This window comes from Oncorhynchus masou, chromosome 19 (genome assembly GCF_036934945.1).
Source record: "Oncorhynchus masou masou isolate Uvic2021 chromosome 19, UVic_Omas_1.1, whole genome shotgun sequence".
Lineage (NCBI taxonomy): Eukaryota > Metazoa > Chordata > Actinopteri > Salmoniformes > Salmonidae > Oncorhynchus > Oncorhynchus masou.
Genome location: NC_088230.1, coordinates 2576553 through 2594744, shown reverse-complemented (window position 1 = coordinate 2594744; position 18192 = coordinate 2576553). Strand labels below are relative to the sequence as shown.

The window sequence follows — 18192 nt, the reverse complement described above, 5'->3', positions numbered from 1 at the left end:
GGAACATTTCGACAATCACCGTATGGTTAGTGAGAAAGTCCCTATTGGAACTGTACGGTCCCTTACTAGACGTCCGAAAACATTTTAGAAATTCGGGGACGGCGTCGGGCCGAGCGGTAGGGCCAGACCTACCGGGAAGTCATCAAATGAACTTTGTCGGACATTCGGTTTTCGTTTAATAAAATAAACAAATTTTAGCCCATTTTTGCACTATGCCGGAATATCCCACAAGAGGGCATAAGCAATCATATTGCTATTGGACAAAACATCCCGAATCACGACGTGCCATATCTCGAAAACTGAAAATATTTCGAAGCCGAAACTTGGTGAGCGTAGGTTTGGCATTATGGGAAGATGGCCCCGAACAAGATGGCGTCTAGGCCTCAACGGTTTTTGAGTTATGGCCATATTTCTGGGATTAAAGGTCCAAAATGAAAATAGAGAAAAGATTTTTTCACTTCACGTCAAAGTCAAGGAGCCTCCGGTGTCAATAAAAAAAAAATCGGCCATTTATCTATCGTCATTTACGAGAAATCGTACGGTGACCAGATCGTGATGTTCAGATATACGTGTTTTTTTTTTCAACGGTTACAGATCCAGTTGCAGGGTGTTCATACGAGTATTTTTAAAATGTGCTGCGGAGCTCTGCGACATTTCTGTGATTTTCTATGATTTTCTGAAATAACACACACTCACTAAACCCTCCGTAAATAACTCAGTTCTTAATGTAAAGACTTAAAACTCAGGATTCTGTAAAGGCATACCCCAATGAGGATATGAGTTTATTTATAGCTTCCTGTGCCAACCGGAAGTGCCATAATTGGTGTCTCAGGGGCTGTTTGGAAGGGTTAAAAAAATCAGATCTGTCCAAAACTTCATATGTGTGATTAGACAACCCCCATGAACTGTAAATCAGTCATTTTTCCCAACAGATGTCAAAGAAAAGCTCTCACACACACACACAGCAAGGATGGAGTGACAAAGCGTGGTGTTTAAAGACACAGAGAGCAGGCAATGGCATAAACATAATCCCAAGGCCGTGCCGAGTCCAACGAGGTGCCCCGCTTGACCGTAGCTCGCTCGGTCTGAGCGCAGCGACCATGAGAAAAATAGGCCCACAATGAAGCCTGCACCACAATGTTATTTGATTTTGGGTGACAGCGGCGGAACCGTTAGGTTTAGAAGGACAATTCAAACACAGGACTGTTCCTAAGGTCCTCCCGATCTGTGCAAGCCTAACCTTGACTGTGTGGCATTAACCTTTCACAGTTAAAAGAAGGTGTTTACATAAAAACAGTGTGCATTGACTTCTCTCCCCATAGGAATACATTGCCTGCTCCCCTAAATACAACCTGGGGTCTTTATGGGTTATGAATGCTGTATGAACCTGTCTTCTATGACATTCCATCAGACCACTATGAGGTCTACCTGTGTCGATTCTAAGCTTCCTGGAGCAACCGGAAGTGGTTAAATTGACCCAAAAGGTATTTGGATGTACATCACCTCGAAAGGTGCCGAGGCCTCTGCATTATTCAACCCTGTGTAGATCAGTCAATTCTCAACTTAAAGACTTAAAACTCAGGATTCCCTAGGTTTCTATGTCAGTCAAGACATGTGTGTATTTATAGCTTCCTGTGCCAACCGGAAGTGCCATAATTGGTGTCTCAGGGGCTGTTTGGAAGGGTTAAAAAAACCAGATCTGTCCAAAACTTCATATGTGTGATTAGACAACCCCCATGAACTGTAAATCAGTCATTTTTCCCATAAAATTCAAAGGAAAAATAAATCACACAGATACACAACTTGGATGGAGGGACGTATTGGGGTGTGTAGAGACTGACAGTGCCTCCAATAGTTAGCTTTGTTCGAGCTAAAAAAGAACCGTCAGACCTAGAGTTCCGAAACTTTAGAATCCTGTTCTAGACCTCAGGTAGATAGTGCGTGGTGAGTTACGGCGCTCTAGGAGGTTCTCGGACCGAGAAACAGCGTCGAACATTTGCAATGACTTCAATTCATTTTGACCATTACGGAAATGGCGACATTTAGAAATGTCCCAGAGACACAAGACTAGGTGCATTGTGACCGTCTCGGCCCATAGAGACAGAACCCAACATCTCGGTCCGATAGCTCATTCAAGGACCCCGTAGCAAGGCATTGAAAAAAGTGGATTTTCAGCACCAATTAGGCTTTTACTCGGACACCAAATGACCTATCGGGCCGAAACTCGGGATTCGGGGTCGCCTCACATAGGACTACACATAATGTCCGAACTGGCCCCGCAGCTAGAAAGTAACTATGTGTTTTATGTTTTTTTAATGTTTTGTACCGAAGGCCTTGTGAATTTTGGGCCAGCTCTGAAGTATGTTATACTTGGCTCCTAAATGAGTTGGGAAGAGTGGGTTTGGTGTCAGTTTGTATCAGTTTGGTGTCAGAATGATATCAAATTGACTGATGGACGGTGACTTGCAGGTGACTCTTGTCCATTAGCAATATGTTTAAGCGGTGAGGTACCATCACCAAAAGCGACATTCTGAAATCAACCCAAACGAGCGATGGAGAGGTACCAAAATCACTGCCCAGCCATCCCTATGTCATCGGGCCAGTCAATTTGGCATTCCTGCATGATTTTTATGGCATGACAAATTGGTGATGGTGACTGCCCAGTTAACCATATGGCAAATGCACAGTGACTTTGAAAGAGTGAGAAAAATCACCAAATGGACATTCTGGAATCAACCCTAACGAGCGATGGAGAGGTACCAGAATCACTGCCAAGCCATCCCGACTTCATCGGGCCAGTCAATTTGGCATTCCTGCACAAATTTTCAATGACTTTGCAAAAGTAAGGAACATTTGCAATATGTTTTAACAGTGAGGTACCATCACCAAAAGCGACATTCTGAAATCAACCCAAACGAGCGATGGAGAGGTACCAAAATCACTGCCCAGCCATCCCTATGTCATCGGGCCAGTCAATTTGGCATTCCTGCATGATTTTTATGGCATGACAAATTGGTGATGGTGACTGCCCAGTTAACCATATGGCAAATGCACAGTGACTTTGAAAGAGTGAGAAAAATCACCAAATGGACATTCTGGAATCAACCCTAACGAGCGATGGAGAGGTACCAGAATCACTGCCAAGCCATCCCGACTTCATCGGGCCAGTCAATTTGGCATTCCTGCACAAATTTTCAATGACTTTGCAAAAGTAAGGAACATTTGCAATATGTTTTAACAGTGAGGTACCATCACCAAAAGCGACATTCTGAAATCAACCCAAACGAGCGATGGAGAGGTACCAAAATCACTGCCCAGCCATCCCTATGTCATCGGGCCAGTCAATTTGGCATTCCTGCATGATTTTTATGGCATGACAAATTGGTGATGGTGACTGCCCAGTTAACCATATGGCAAATGCACAGTGACTTTGCAAAAGTGAGAAAACATGACCAAATGGACATTCTGAAATCAACACAAACAATGGCATGACCATAGTGTCCAGACTGTGCCGAGTCCAACGAGGTGCCCCGCTTGACCGTAGCTCGCTCGGTCTGAGCGCGGCGACCATGAGAAAAATAGGCCCAATATGAAGCCTTCACCAGTACGTCATTTGATTTTGGGTGACAGCGGCGGAACCGTTAGGTTTAGAAAGACAATTCAACCACAGGACTGTTCCTAAGGTCCTCCTGATCTGTCCAAGCCTATCCTTGACCGTGTGACATTAACCCTTCACAGTCAAAAGAAGGTGTTTACATAAAAACAGTGTTCATTGACTTCTCTCCCCATAGGAATATATTGGCTGCTCCACTAAATACAACCTGGAGTCTATATGGGTTATGAATGTTGTATGAACCTGTCTTTGGTACCAGTCCATCAGACCACTATAAGGTCTACCTGTGTCGATTCTAAGCTTCCTGGACCAACCGGAAGTGGTTCAAATCGCCCTAAAAGTGTATACCCATACACTGCCTGCAATTTGATGGACATAGTGCATTGAACCCTGTGTAAATCAGTCAGTTTTCATGGTAAAGACTTAAAACTCAGGATTCTCTAATGGAATACCCCAATGAGGATGTATGTTGAGTTACAGCTTCCTGTGCCAACCGGAAGTGCCATAATTGGTGTCTCATGGGCTGTTTGGAGGGGTTAAAAAAATCAGATCTTTCCAAAACTTCATATATATGATTAGGCAACCCCCATGAACTGTAAATCAGTCATTTTTCCCATAAAAATTCAAAGGAAAACTAAATCACACAGATACACAACATGGATGGAGGGACGTATCATTGGGGTGCGTAGAGACTGACAGTGCCTCCAATAGTTAGCTTTGAATGATATCAAATTGACTGATGGACGGTGACTTGCAGGTGACTCTTGTCCATTAGCAATATGTTTAAGCGGTGAGGTACCATCACCAAAAGCGACATTCTGAAATCAACCCAAACGAGCGATGGAGAGGTACCAGAATCACTGCCAAGCCATCCCGAGTTCATCGGTTCAGTCAATTTGGCATTCCTGCATGATTTTTATAGCATGACAAATTGGTGATGGTGACTGCCCAGTTAACCATACGGCAAATGCACAGTGACTTTGCAAAAGTGAGACAACATTTGCAATATGTTTTAACAGTGAGGTACCATCACCAAAAGCGACATTCTGGAATCAACCCAAACGAGCGATGGAGAGGTACCAGAATCACTGCCCAGCCATCCCGAGTTCATCGGGCCAGTCAATTTGGCATTCCTGCATGATTTTTATGGCATGACAAATTGGTGATGGTGAATGCCCAGTTAACCATATGGCAAATGCACAGTGACTTTGCAAAAGTGAGAAAACATAAACAAATGGACATGATGAAATCAACACCACGAGTGATTGAAAGGAACAACAATCACTGCCCGGCCATCCCGAGTTCATCAGGCCAGTCAATTTTGCATTTCTGAAGGATTTTTGAGCATGTCAAATTTCTTATGACATTTGGCCCCCACAAAACATATGCCTTATGCACAAGCAAAAAAAAAAAACATTATGATAATAAAATATGACTAAAGTATGTTGATACAGTTCTTATACTTGTGTAACTGACACAAAATTCAAATTTTTTTCGAAAAACGGTCCAGAAAGCACTTTTTTAGGGGTGTGTGAAGTTTTTTATGAAATTTAATAATTTTTGACTTTTGACTTCTGACTTCCTATGAAATCATATTGCAGATGGACAAAACACATGCAATAATGCGCAAGTAAAAAAAAATAAAAAAATAATGATTATAAAATATGACTAAAGTATGTTGATACAGTTCTTATACGTGTGTAACTGACACAAAATTCGAAAAATTTTCGAAAAACGGTCCAGAAAGCACTTTTTTAGGGGTGTGTGAAGTTTTTTATGAAATTTAATAATTTTTGACTTTTGACTTCTGACTTCCTATGAAATCATATTGCAGATGGACAAAACATATGCAATGATGCGCAAGTAAAAAAATTTAAAAAATTATGATAATAAAATTGGACAAAAGTATTTTCATACAGTTCTTATACATGTGTAACTGTCAAAAAAAGCGAAAGAATTTCGAAAAACGGTCCAGAAAGCACTTTTTTAAGGGGTGATACGTTTTTTTCAAAAAATTCATTTTTTCAAAATTTGGCTTTTGGATGTTGACTTGGAGTCCAATATCAATATGAAAAACCATGGTGGAGCGCAATCGCCACCTGTTGGATTTTTGAAGTGTTACAACTGGCAATAGCCATATGGCAATGGAAGTAAACTTTGCATGAATCAACGCCGCTTTGGGTGGTATTGGCCAATGTGTACATGGTTTGTCCTATGCCAATAATTTGCCATTCATTTTTGTCCACTACGGGGGTGAATTCCCTTACACTGACTAAGGCCCTTCTCCCCCGATTGCTCAGTTAGGCCGGGCGGCCAGCCCTAGGAGGATTGTTGGTCCCTTCACTGACTAAGGCTCTTCTCCCCCGATTGCTCAGTTAGGCCGGGCGGCCAGCCCTAGGAGGAGTGTTGGTCCCTTCACTGACTAAGGCTCTTCTCCCCCGATTGCTCAGTTAGGCCGGGCGGCCAGCCCTAGGAGGAGTGTTGGTCCCTTCACTGACTAAGGCCCTTCTCCCCGATTGCTCAGTTAGGCCGGGCGGCCAGCCCTAGGAGGAGTGTTGGTCCCTTCACTGACTAAGGCCCTTCTCCCCGATTGCTCAGTTAGGCCGGGCGGCCAGCCCTAGGAGGAGTGTTGGTCCCTTCACTGACTAAGGCTCTTCTCCCCCGATTGCTCAGTTAGGCCGGGCGGCCAGCCCCTAGGAGGAGTGTTGGTCCCTTCACTGACTAAGGCCCTTCTCCCCGATTGCTTAGTTAGGCCGGGCGGCCAGCCCTAGGAGGATTGTTGGTCCCTTCACTGACTAAGGCCCTTCTCCCCGATTGCTCAGTTAGGCCGGGCGGCCAGCCCTAGGAGGAGTGTTGGTCCCTTCACTGACTAAGGCCCTTCTCCCCGATTGCTCAGTTAGGCCGGGCGGCCAGCCCTAGGAGGAGTGTTGGTCCCTTCACTGACTAAGGCTCTTCTCCCCCGATTGCTCAGTTAGGCCGGGCGGCCAGCCCTAGGAGGAGTGTTGGTCCCTTCACTGACTAAGGCTCTTCTCCCCCGATTGCTCAGTTAGGCCGGGCGGCCAGCCCTAGGAGGAGTGTTGGTCCCTTCACTGACTAAGGCCCTTCTCCCCCGATTGCTCAGTTAGGCCGGGCGGCCAGCCCTAGGAGGAGTGTTGGTCCCTTCACTGACTAAGGCTCTTCTCCCCGATTGCTCAGTTAGGCCGGGCGGCCAGCCCAGGAGGAGTGTTGGTCCCTTCACTGACTAAGGCTCTTCTCCCCCGATTGCTCAGTTAGGCCGGGCGGCCAGCCCAGGAGGAGTGTTGGTCCCTTCACTGACTAAGGCCCTTCTCCCCCGATTGCTCAGTTAGGCCGGGCGGCCAGCCCTAGGAGGAGTGTTGGTCCCTTCACTGACTAAGGCCCTTCTCCCCGATTGCTCAGTTAGGCCGGGCGGCCAGCCCTAGGAGGAGTGTTGGTCCCTTCACTGACTAAGGCTCTTCTCCCCGATTGCTCAGTTAGGCCGGGCGGCCAGCCCTAGGAGGAGTGTTGGTCCCTTCACTGACTAAGGCTCTTCTCCCCCGATTGCTCAGTTAGGCCGGGCGGCCAGCCCTAGGAGGAGTGTTGGTCCCTTCACTGACTAAGGCCCTTCTCCCCGATTGCTCAGTTAGGCCGGGCGGTCAGCCCTAGGAGGAGTGTTGGTCCCTTCACTGACTAAGGCCCTTCTCCCCCGATTGCTCAGTTAGGCCGGGCGGCCAGCCCAGGAGGAGTGTTGGTCCCTTCACTGACTAAGGCTCTTCTCCCCCGATTGCTCAGTTAGGCCGGGCGGCCAGCCCTAGGAGGAGTGTTGGTCCCTTCACTGACTAAGGCTCTTCTCCCCCGATTGCTCAGTTAGGCCGGGCGGCCAGCCCTAGGAGGAGTGTTGGTCCCTTCACTGACTAAGGCTCTTCTCCCCGATTGCTCAGTTAGGCCGGGCGGCCAGCCCTAGGAGGAGTGTTGGTCCCTTCACTGACTAAGGCCCTTCTCCCCCGATTGCTCAGTTAGGCCGGGCGGCCAGCCCTAGGAGGAGTGTTGGTCCCTTCACTGACTAAGGCTCTTCTCCCCCGATTGCTCAGTTAGGCCGGGCGGCCAGCCCTAGGAGGAGTGTTGGTCCCTTCACTGACTAAGGCTCTTCTCCCCCGATTGCTCAGTTAGGCCGGGCGGCCAGCCCCAGGAGGAGTGTTGGTCCCTTCACTGACTAAGGCTCTTCTCCCCGATTGCTCAGTTAGGCCGGGCGGCCAGCCCTAGGAGGAGTGTTGGTCCCTTCACTGACTAAGGCCCTTCTCCCCCGATTGCTCAGTTAGGCCGGGCGGCCAGCCCTAGGAGGAGTGTTGGTCCCTTCACTGACTAAGGCTCTTCTCCCCCGATTGCTCAGTTAGGCCGGGCGGCCAGCCCTAGGAGGAGTGTTGGTCCCTTCACTGACTAAGGCTCTTCTCCCCCGATTGCTCAGTTAGGCCGGGCGGCCAGCCCTAGGAGGAGTGTTGGTCCCTTCACTGACTAAGGCCCTTCTCCCCGATTGCTCAGTTAGGCCGGGCGGCCAGCCCTAGGAGGAGTGTTGGTCCCTTCACTGACTAAGGCCCTTCTCCCCGATTGCTCAGTTAGGCCGGGCGGCCAGCCCTAGGAGGATTGTTGGTCCCTTCACTGACTAAGGCCCTTCTCCCCGATTGCCCAGTTAGGCCGGGCGGCCAGCCCTAGGAGGAGTGTTGGTCCCTTCACTGACTAAGGCTCTTCTCCCCGATTGCTCAGTTAGGCCGGGCGGCCAGCCCTAGGAGGAGTGTTGGTCCCTTCACTGACTAAGGCCCTTCTCCCCCGATTGCTCAGTTAGGCCGGGCGGCCAGCCCTAGGAGGAGTGTTGGTCCCTTCACTGACTAAGGCTCTTCTCCCCCGATTGCTCAGTTAGGCCGGGCGGCCAGCCCTAGGAGGAGTGTTGGTCCCTTCACTGACTAAGGCTCTTCTCCCCCGATTGCTCAGTTAGGCCGGGCGGCCAGCCCAGGAGGAGTGTTGGTCCCTTCACTGACTAAGGCCCTTCTCCCCCGATTGCTCAGTTAGGCCGGGCGGCCAGCCCTAGGAGGAGTGTTGGTCCCTTCACTGACTAAGGCTCTTCTCCCCCGATTGCTCAGTTAGGCCGGGCGGCCAGCCCTAGGAGGAGTGTTGGTCCCTTCACTGACTAAGGCTCTTCTCCCCGATTGCTCAGTTAGGCCGGGCGGCCAGCCCTAGGAGGAGTGTTGGTCCCTTCACTGACTAAGGCCCTTCTCCCCCGATAGCTCAGTTAGGCCGGGCGGCCAGCCCAGGAGGAGTGTTGGTCCCTTCACTGACTAAGGCCCTTCTCCCCCGATTGCTCAGTTAGGCCTGGCGGCCAGCCCTAGGAGGAGTGTTGGTCCCTTCACTGACTAAGGCTCTTCTCCCCGATTGCTCAGTTAGGCCGGGCGGCCAGCCCTAGGAGGAGTGTTGGTCCCTTCACTGACTAAGGCTCTTCTCCCCGATTGCTCAGTTAGGCCGGGCGGCCAGCCCTAGGAGGAGTGTTGGTCCCTTCACTGACTAAGGCCCTTCTCCCCGATTGCTCAGTTAGGCCGGGCGGTCAGCCCTAGGAGGAGTGTTGGTCCCTTCACTGACTAAGGCCCTTCTCCCCGATTGCTCAGTTAGGCCGGGCGGCCAGCCCTAGGAGGAGTGTTGGTCCCTTCACTGACTAAGGCTCTTCTCCCCCGATTGCTCAGTTAGGCCGGGCGGCCAGCCCTAGGAGGAGTGTTGGTCCCTTCACTGACTAAGGCTCTTCCCCCGATTGCTCAGTTAGGCCGGGCGGCCAGCCCTAGGAGGAGTGTTGGTCCCTTCACTGACTAAGGCCCTTCTCCCCGATTGCTCAGTTAGGCCAGGCGGCCAGCCCTAGGAGGAGTGTTGGTCCCTTCACTGACTAAGGCTCTTCTCCCCGATTGCTCAGTTAGGCCGGGCGGCCAGCCCTAGGAGGAGTCTTGGTCCCTTCACTGACTAAGGCTCTTCTCCCCGATTGCTCAGTTAGGCCGGGCGGCCAGCCCTAGGAGGAGTGTTGGTCCCTTCACTGACTAAGGCTCTTCTCCCCGATTGCTCAGTTAGGCCGGGCGGCCAGCCCTAGGAGGAGTGTTGGTCCCTTCACTGACTAAGGCTCTTCTCCCCGATTGCTCAGTTAGGCCGGGCGGCCAGCCCTAGGAGGAGTGTTGGTCCCTTCACTGACTAAGGCCCTTCTCCCCGATTGCTCAGTTAGGCCGGGCGGCCAGCCCTAGGAGGAGTGTTGGTCCCTTCACTGACTAAGGCTCTTCTCCCCGATTGCTCAGTTAGGCCGGGCGGCCAGCCCTAGGAGGAGTGTTGGTCCCTTCACTGACTAAGGCTCTTCTTCCCCGATTGCTCAGTTAGGCCGGGCGGCCAGCCCTAGGAGGAGTGTTGGTCCCTTCACTGACTAAGGCCCTTCTCCCCCGATTGCTCAGTTAGGCCGGGCGGCCAGCCCTAGGAGGAGTGTTGGTCCCTTCACTGACTAAAGCTCTTCTCCCCGATTGCTCAGTTAGGCCGGGCGGCCAGCCCTAGGAGGAGTGTTGGTCCCTTCACTGACTAAGGCCCTTCTCCCCGATTGCTCAGTTAGGCCGGGCGGCCAGCCCTAGGAGGAGTGTTGGTCCCTTCACTGACTAAGGCCCTTCTCCCCCGATTGCTCAGTTAGGCCGGGCGGCCAGCCCTAGGAGGAGTGTTGGTCCCTTCACTGACTAAGGCTCTTCTCCCCGATTGCTCAGTTAGGCCGGGCGGCCAGCCCTAGGAGGAGTGTTGGTCCCTTCACTGACTAAGGCCCTTCTCCCCCGATTGCTCAGTTAGGCCCGGGCGGCCAGCCCTAGGAGGAGTGTTGGTCCCTTCACTGACTAAGGCCCTTCTCCCCCGATTGCTCAGTTAGGCCAGGCGGCCAGCCCTAGGAGGAGTGTTGGTCCCTTCACTGACTAAGGCTCTTCTCCCCGATTGCTCAGTTAGGCCGGGCGGCCAGCCCAGGAGGAGTCTTGGTCCCTTCACTGACTAAGGCTCTTCTCCCCGATTGCTCAGTTAGGCCGGGCGGCCAGCCCTAGGAGGAGTGTTGGTCCCTTCACTGACTAAGGCTCTTCTCCCCGATTGCTCAGTTAGGCCGGGCGGCCAGCCCTAGGAGGAGTGTTGGTCCCTTCACTGACTAAGGCCCTTCTCCCCGATTGCTCAGTTAGGCCGGGCGGCCAGCCCTAGGAGGAGTGTTGGTCCCTTCACTGACTAAGGCCCTTCTCCCCCGATTGCTCAGTTAGGCCGGGCGGCCAGCCCTAGGAGGAGTGTTGGTCCCTTCACTGACTAAGGCTCTTCTCCCCGATTGCTCAGTTAGGCCGGGCGGCCAGCCCAGGAGGAGTGTTGGTCCCTTCACTGACTAAGGCTCTTCTTCCCCGATTGCTCAGTTAGGCCGGGCGGCCAGCCCTAGGAGGAGTGTTGGTCCCTTCACTGACTAAGGCCCTTCTCCCCCGATTGCTCAGTTAGGCCGGGCGGCCAGCCCTAGGAGGAGTGTTGGTCCCTTCACTGACTAAAGCTCTTCTCCCCCGATTGCTCAGTTAGGCCGGGCGGCCAGCCCAGGAGGAGTGTTGGTCCCTTCACTGACTAAGGCCCTTCTCCCCGATTGCTCAGTTAGGCCGGGCGGCCAGCCCTAGGAGGAGTGTTGGTCCCTTCACTGACTAAGGCCCTTCTCCCCCGATTGCTCAGTTAGGCCGGGCGGCCAGCCCTAGGAGGAGTGTTGGTCCCTTCACTGACTAAGGCTCTTCTCCCCCGATTGCTCAGTTAGGCCGGGCGGCCAGCCCTAGGAGGAGTGTTGGTCCCTTCACTGACTAAGGCCCTTCTCCCCGATTGCTCAGTTAGGCCCGGGCGGCCAGCCCTAGGAGGAGTGTTGGTCCCTTCAATGACTAAGGCCCTTCTCCCCCGATTGCTCAGTTAGGCCGGGCGGCCAGCCCTAGGAGGAGTGTTGGTCCCTTCACTGACTAAGGCCCTTCTCCCCCGATTGCTCAGTTAGGCCGGGCGGCCAGCCCAGGAGGAGTGTTGGTCCCTTCAATGACTAAGGCCCTTCTCCCCCGATTGCTCAGTTAGGCCGGGCGGCCAGCCCTAGGAGGAGTGTTGGTCCCTTCACTGACTAAGGCCCTTCTCCCCCGATTGCTCAGTTAGGCCGGGCGGCCAGCCCTAGGAGGAGTGTTGGTGGTTTCAAACTTCTTCAATTTAAGAATGATGGAGGCCACTGTATTCTTGGGGACCTCCAATGCTGCATAAATTGTTAGGTACCCTTCCTCAGATCTGTGCCTCGACACAATCCTGTCTCGGAGCTCTACAGACAAATCCTTCAACCTCATGGCTCTGGCATGCACTGTCAACTGTGGGACCTTATATAGGCAGGTGTGTGTCTTTCCAAATCAATACCAAACATTTGAATTTACCACAGGTGGACTCCAATCCTGTTGTAGAAACATCTCAAGGATGATCAATGGAAGCAGGATGCACCGGAGCTCAATGTCGAGTCTCAAATCAAAGGGTCTGAAGACTTATGTAACTAAGGTTTTTCTGTTTTGTATTTGTAATACAATTGCAAAAATGTCTCTAAACCTGTTTTCACTTTGTTCATTATGTGATATTGTGTGTGGATTGATGAGGAATTGTTACTTAATCAATTTTAGAATAAGGTTGTAACATAACAGAATGTTGAAAAGGGGAAGGGGTCTGAATACTTAATGAATGCATTGTATATGGGAATTTCTGAAAGTTGGATTTGTTTTAAAATTCTTTGTGGGTCTGTGAGGGAAATATGAGTCTATAATATGGTCATACATTTGACAGGAGGTTAGGAAGTGAAGCTCAGTTTCCACCTCATTTTGTGGACAGTGTTCACAGCCTGTCTTCTCTTGAGAGCCAGGTCTGCCTACGGCGGCCTCTCTCAATAGCAAGGCTATGCTCACTGAGTCTGTACATAGTGAAAGCTTTCCTTTATTTTTGTTCAGTCACAGTGGTCAGGTATTCTGTCACTGTGTACTCCCTGTTTAGGGCCACATTGCATTCTTGTTTGCTCTGTTTTTGGCTAATTCTTTCCAATGTGTCAAGTAATTATCTTTTTTTTTCTCATGATTTGTTGGGTCTAATTGTGTTGCAGTCCTGGGTCTCTGTGGGGTATGTTTGTGTTTGTGAACAGAGCCCCAGGACCAGCTTGCTTAAGGGACTATTCTCTAGTTCAGTGGTTCCCAAACTTGTTATAGTCCCATACCGCTTCAAACATTCAACCTCCGGCTGTGTACCTCCTCTAGCACCAGGGTCAGCGCACTCTCAAATGTTGTTTTTTGCCATCATTGTAAGCCTGCCACACACACTATACAATACATTTATTAAATGTCACATTGTTCGTAATAATGATGGTCGGACCAAGGCGCAGCGTACGTAGAGTTCCACATACTTTTAATGAATAAAGTGAAACTTAAGCAAATACAATTAAGAATAAACTAACCGTGACGACAATGCAGTGCTAACAGGCAACTAAACATAAACATTATCCCATAACTCACAGGTGGAAAACATGCTACTTAAGTATGATCCCCAATTAGAGACAACGATAACAAGCTGCCTCTAATTGGGAATCATACAAATCACTAACATAGAAAATCAAACCTAGAACTCCACATAGAAAATATAAACTAGAACAGCCCCCCCAGTCATGCCCTGACCTACTCTACCATAGAAAATACAGGCTTCTAATGGTCAGGGACGTGACATTTAAACAAGAATGAGTGTGAGAATTTTGCTCTTTATTTAACCATTTTACATTTAACACCTTATTTGTCCATCGAAAATTGTGAATAACTCACCACAGGTTAATGAGAAGGGTGTGCTTGAAGGGATTAACATAACTCTGCAATGTTGGGTTGTATTGGAGAGAGTCTCAGTCTTAAATCGTTTTCCACACACAGACTGTGCCTGTTTTTAGTTTTCATGCTAGTGAGGGCCGAGAATCCACTCTCACATAGGTACATGTTTGCAAAGGGCATCAGTGTCTTAACAGCTTGATTTGCCAAGGCAGGATACTCTGAGCGCAGCCCAATCCAGAAATCTGGCAGTGGCTTCTGATTTAAATTCAATTTTCACAGAACTGCTTGTTGCATTTTCGATGAGGCTCTCTTGTACAAATATCGGTAAGTGGACTGGAGGCAGGGCATGAAATGGATAATGAATCCAGTTGTTTGTGTCGGGAAAAGTACTTCACTATATCACATTTGACATTGTCCGTAAGCTTGAATTAATTTGCACAAAAAAAAATCATACAATGATAGAAAGACCTGTGTGTCCCTGTTAATATACATGGTCGCTGCCCATATCATTGCATAGTGCAGAAAATACACGACAGGGGCCTTGCTTTAACAAAGTTAACCATTTTCACTGTAGTGTCCAAAACGTCTTTCAAGCTGTCAGGCATTCCTTTGGCAGTAAGAGCCTCTCGGTGGATGCTGCAGTGGACCCAAGTAGCGTCGGGAACAACTGCTTGCACGCGCGTTACCACTCCACTATGTCTCCCTGTCATGGCTTTTGTGCCATCAGTACAGATATCAACATGAGCAGTAGCTATGTTTGGCTACATACGGACCGTTTGTGGAATTCCCACGAGAGAGTAACAGTTAATGTGATTGGATGTTAATTATTTGACGAGGCTACCTGTATTTGACATTGTGTTGTTATTTCGCTGAACACTAGATGGTTACATTTTATTTTTGCCAGTGAAACGAGGCAATTTTATTGTATAAAAGAAAAAGCTTAATCACTTTTTTATTTGGCGTACAACGGCATTGCGCGTAGGGGGTAGGGTTTGTCATGGAAGGCTTGGGAATCAATTCCGTTTTGTTGGTTGTAGAATTTATTGGCTCTTTCGTCTGGATTTTGATCATTTGCTGGTATCGTCCTAATTCTGCTTTCTCTCTCTCTGTCTCTCTCCCCGTCCCCCTCTCTCTCTCCCTGCTAATCGGCAGATGTAGCACCAGTTTTGTGATTTTCCAGCTCATTTCCAGCAGCCACTCTTGGTTAGGGAACATGCATTACCAAACAGCTTGTTATTCAAAGTTTATTTTGCAGAAAGGCAGAGGGAGAGGTATGATGAAAATGTTCAAATGCAGCAGCCCATATGCATTGATGAGTATTTGAGGATGTGTGAACTAAATGTCAACAGTGTTTTTTTTCTGGAGGCATTAGAGCCATCCTCAATAATCAGACATGTTATTACTGTAACTACTAGCATAATATCTATATCTTGTGAGTGGGAGAACATTCAGAAAATATATTCTCTTCCCTCTTTCTTTTTCTCTCTCTCACCATCTCTCTCTCTCTCTCACCATCTCTCTCTCTCTCTCTCTCTCTCTCTCTCTCACCATCTCTCTCTCTCTCTCTCTCTCACCATCTCTCTCTCTCACCATCTCTCTCTCTCTCTCTCACCATCTCTCTCTCCATCTCTCTCTCTCTCTCTCTCTCTCACCATCTCTCTCTCTGTACAGAACGTGGTCCAGTGGTGTCCTCCGCTCTCCAGTGTGCTGCCCTCCTCTTCCCAGTTCACTGCCCCTCTGTCTGTCTGGTAAGAACTATACTGTACCTTACTATAATATACTATACTACTCCTCTACTTGATCCTACTATTCTACACTTGTCAGCTATACTCTACTTACTACTACTACTACTCGTCTCTACTCGGTCACATCACTACTACAGCTGTACTTGGGTTGTGACAAATGGACAATTGTGCTTAACGTTTAAACAGTTTTTTTTTAATTATAGTTAAACGATAAGAAAAATCATGAAATGTACAATGGAGAATAAGGGTCCTATTACGTGTGTATGACCTCTAGGACCAGGCAATTATGTGCTATCTACTGCAACCCTTTACAGACAGAACGCAGCAACAGATTATGTTCTATCTACTGCAACCCTTTACAGACAGAACACAGCAACAGATTATGTTCTATCTACTGCAACCCTTTACAGACAGAACGCAGCAACAGATTATGTGCTATCTACTGCAACCCTTTACAGACAGAACACAGCAACAGATTATGTTCTATCTACTGCAACCCTTTACAGACAGAACGCAGCAACAGATTATGTGCTATCTACTGCAACCCTTTACAGACAGAACGCAGCAACAGATTATGTGCTATCTACTGCAACCCTTTACAGACAGAACACAGCAACAGATTATGTTCTATCTACTGCAACCCTTTACAGACAGAACGCAGCAACAGATTATGTGCTATCTACTGCAACCCTTTACAGACAGAACGCAGCAACAGATTATGTGCTATCTACTGCAACCCTTTACAGACAGAACACAGCAACAGATTATGTTCTATCTACTGCAACCCTTTACAGACAGAACGCAGCAACAGATTATGTGCTATCTACTGCAACCCTTTACAGACAGAACGCAGCAACAGATTATGTGCTATCTACTGCAACCCTTTACAGACAGAACGCAGCAACAGATTATGTTCTATCTACTGCAACCCTTTACAGACAGAACACAGCAACAGATTATGTGCTATCTACTGCAACCCTTTACAGACAGAACACAGCAACAGATTATGTTCTATCTACTGCAACCCTTTACAGACAGAACACAGCAACAGATTATGTTCTATCTACTGCAACCCTTTACAGACAGAACACAGCAACAGATTATGTGCTATCTACTGCAACCCTTTACAGACAGAACACAGCAACAGATTATGTGCTATCTACTGCAACCCTTTACAGACAGAACACAGCAACAGATTATGTTCTATCTACTGCAACCCTTTACAGACAGAACGCAGCAACAGATTATGTTCTATCTACTGCAACCCTTTACAGACAGAACGCAGCAACAGATTATGTGCTATCTACTGCAACCCTTCACAGACAGAACACAGCAACAGATTATGTTCTATCTACTGCAACCCTTTACAGACAGAACACAGCAACAGATTATGTTCTATCTACTGCAACCCTTTACAGACAGAACGCAGCAACAGATTATGTGCTATCTACTGCAACCCTTTACAGACAGAACACAGCAACAGATTATGTTCTATCTACTGCAACCCTTTACAGACAGAACGCAGCAACAGATTATGTTCTATCTACTGCAACCCTTTACAGACAGAATGCAGCAACAGTAACATGTGGATAGACAACTGATAACTTGTCAGACAACTTCAACAAGTGCTGCATCAGGCCTGTACCTTTCCAGACAGAACACAGCAACAGTAACATGTGGATAGACAACTGATAACTTGTCAGACAACTTCAACAAGTGCTGCATCAGGCCTGTACCTTTCCAGACAGAACGCAGCAACAGTAACATGTGGATAGACAACTGATAACTTGTCAGACAACTTCAACAAGTGCTGCATCAGGCCTGTACCTTTCCAGACAGAACGCAGCAACAGTAACATGTGGATAGACAACTGATAACTTGTCAGACAACTTCAACAAGTGCTGCATCAGGCCTGTACCTTTCCAGACAGAACACAGCAACAGTAACATGTGGATAGACAACTGATAACTTGTCAGACAACTTCAACAAGTGCTGCATCAGGCCTGTACCTTTCCAGACAGAACGCAGCAACAGTAACATGTGGATAGACAACTGATAACTTGTCAGACAACTTCAACAAGTGCTGCATCAGGCCTGTACCTTTCCAGACAGAACGCAGCAACAGTAACATGTGGATAGACAACTGATAACTTGTCAGACAACTTCAACAAGTGCTGCATCAGGCCTGTACCTTTCCAGACAGAACGCAGCAACAGTAACATGTGGATAGACAACTGATAACTTGTCAGACAACTTCAACAAGTGCTGCATCAGGCCTGTACCTTTCCAGACAGAACGCAGCAACAGTAACATGTGGATAGACAACTGATAACTTGTCAGACAACTTCAACAAGTGCTGCATCAGGCCTGTACCTTTCCAGACAGAACGCAGCAACAGTAACATGTGGATAGACAACTGATAACTTGTCAGACAACTTCAACAAGTGCTGCATCAGGCCTGTACCTTTCCAGACAGAACACAGCAACAGTAACATGTGGATAGACAACTGATAACTTGTCAGACAACTTCAACAAGTGCTGCATCAGGCCTGTACCTTTCCAGACAGAACGCAGCAACAGTAACATGTGGATAGACAACTGATAACTTGTCAGACAACTTCAACAAGTGCTGCATCAGGCCTGTACCTTTCCAGACAGAACGCAGCAACAGTAACATGTGGATAGACATCTGATAACTTGTCAGACAACTTCAACAAGTGCTGCATCAGGCCTGTACCTTTCCAGACAGAACGCAGCAACAGTAACATGTGGATAGACAACTGATAACTTGTCAGACAACTTCAACAAGTGCTGCATCAGGCCTGTACCTTTCCAGACAGAACGCAGCAACAGTAACATGTGGATAGACAACTGATAACTTGTCAGACAACTTCAACAAGTGCTGCATCAGGCCTGTACCTTTCCAGACAGAACGCAGCAACAGTAACATGTGGATAGACAACTGATAACT

General features: G+C 48.4%; 1 long non-coding RNA gene across 1 annotated transcript in view; it reads left to right on the top strand.

Moving 5' to 3' along the window:
• Positions 1-18192, top strand: part of LOC135505714 (uncharacterized) — a 169103-nt gene that overhangs the window by 52148 nt on the left and 98763 nt on the right. Inside the window, exon 3 of the long non-coding RNA XR_010450311.1 lies at positions 15148-15224. This is a non-coding gene — a long non-coding RNA (uncharacterized LOC135505714). The remainder of the gene's footprint in view (positions 1-15147; positions 15225-18192) is intronic.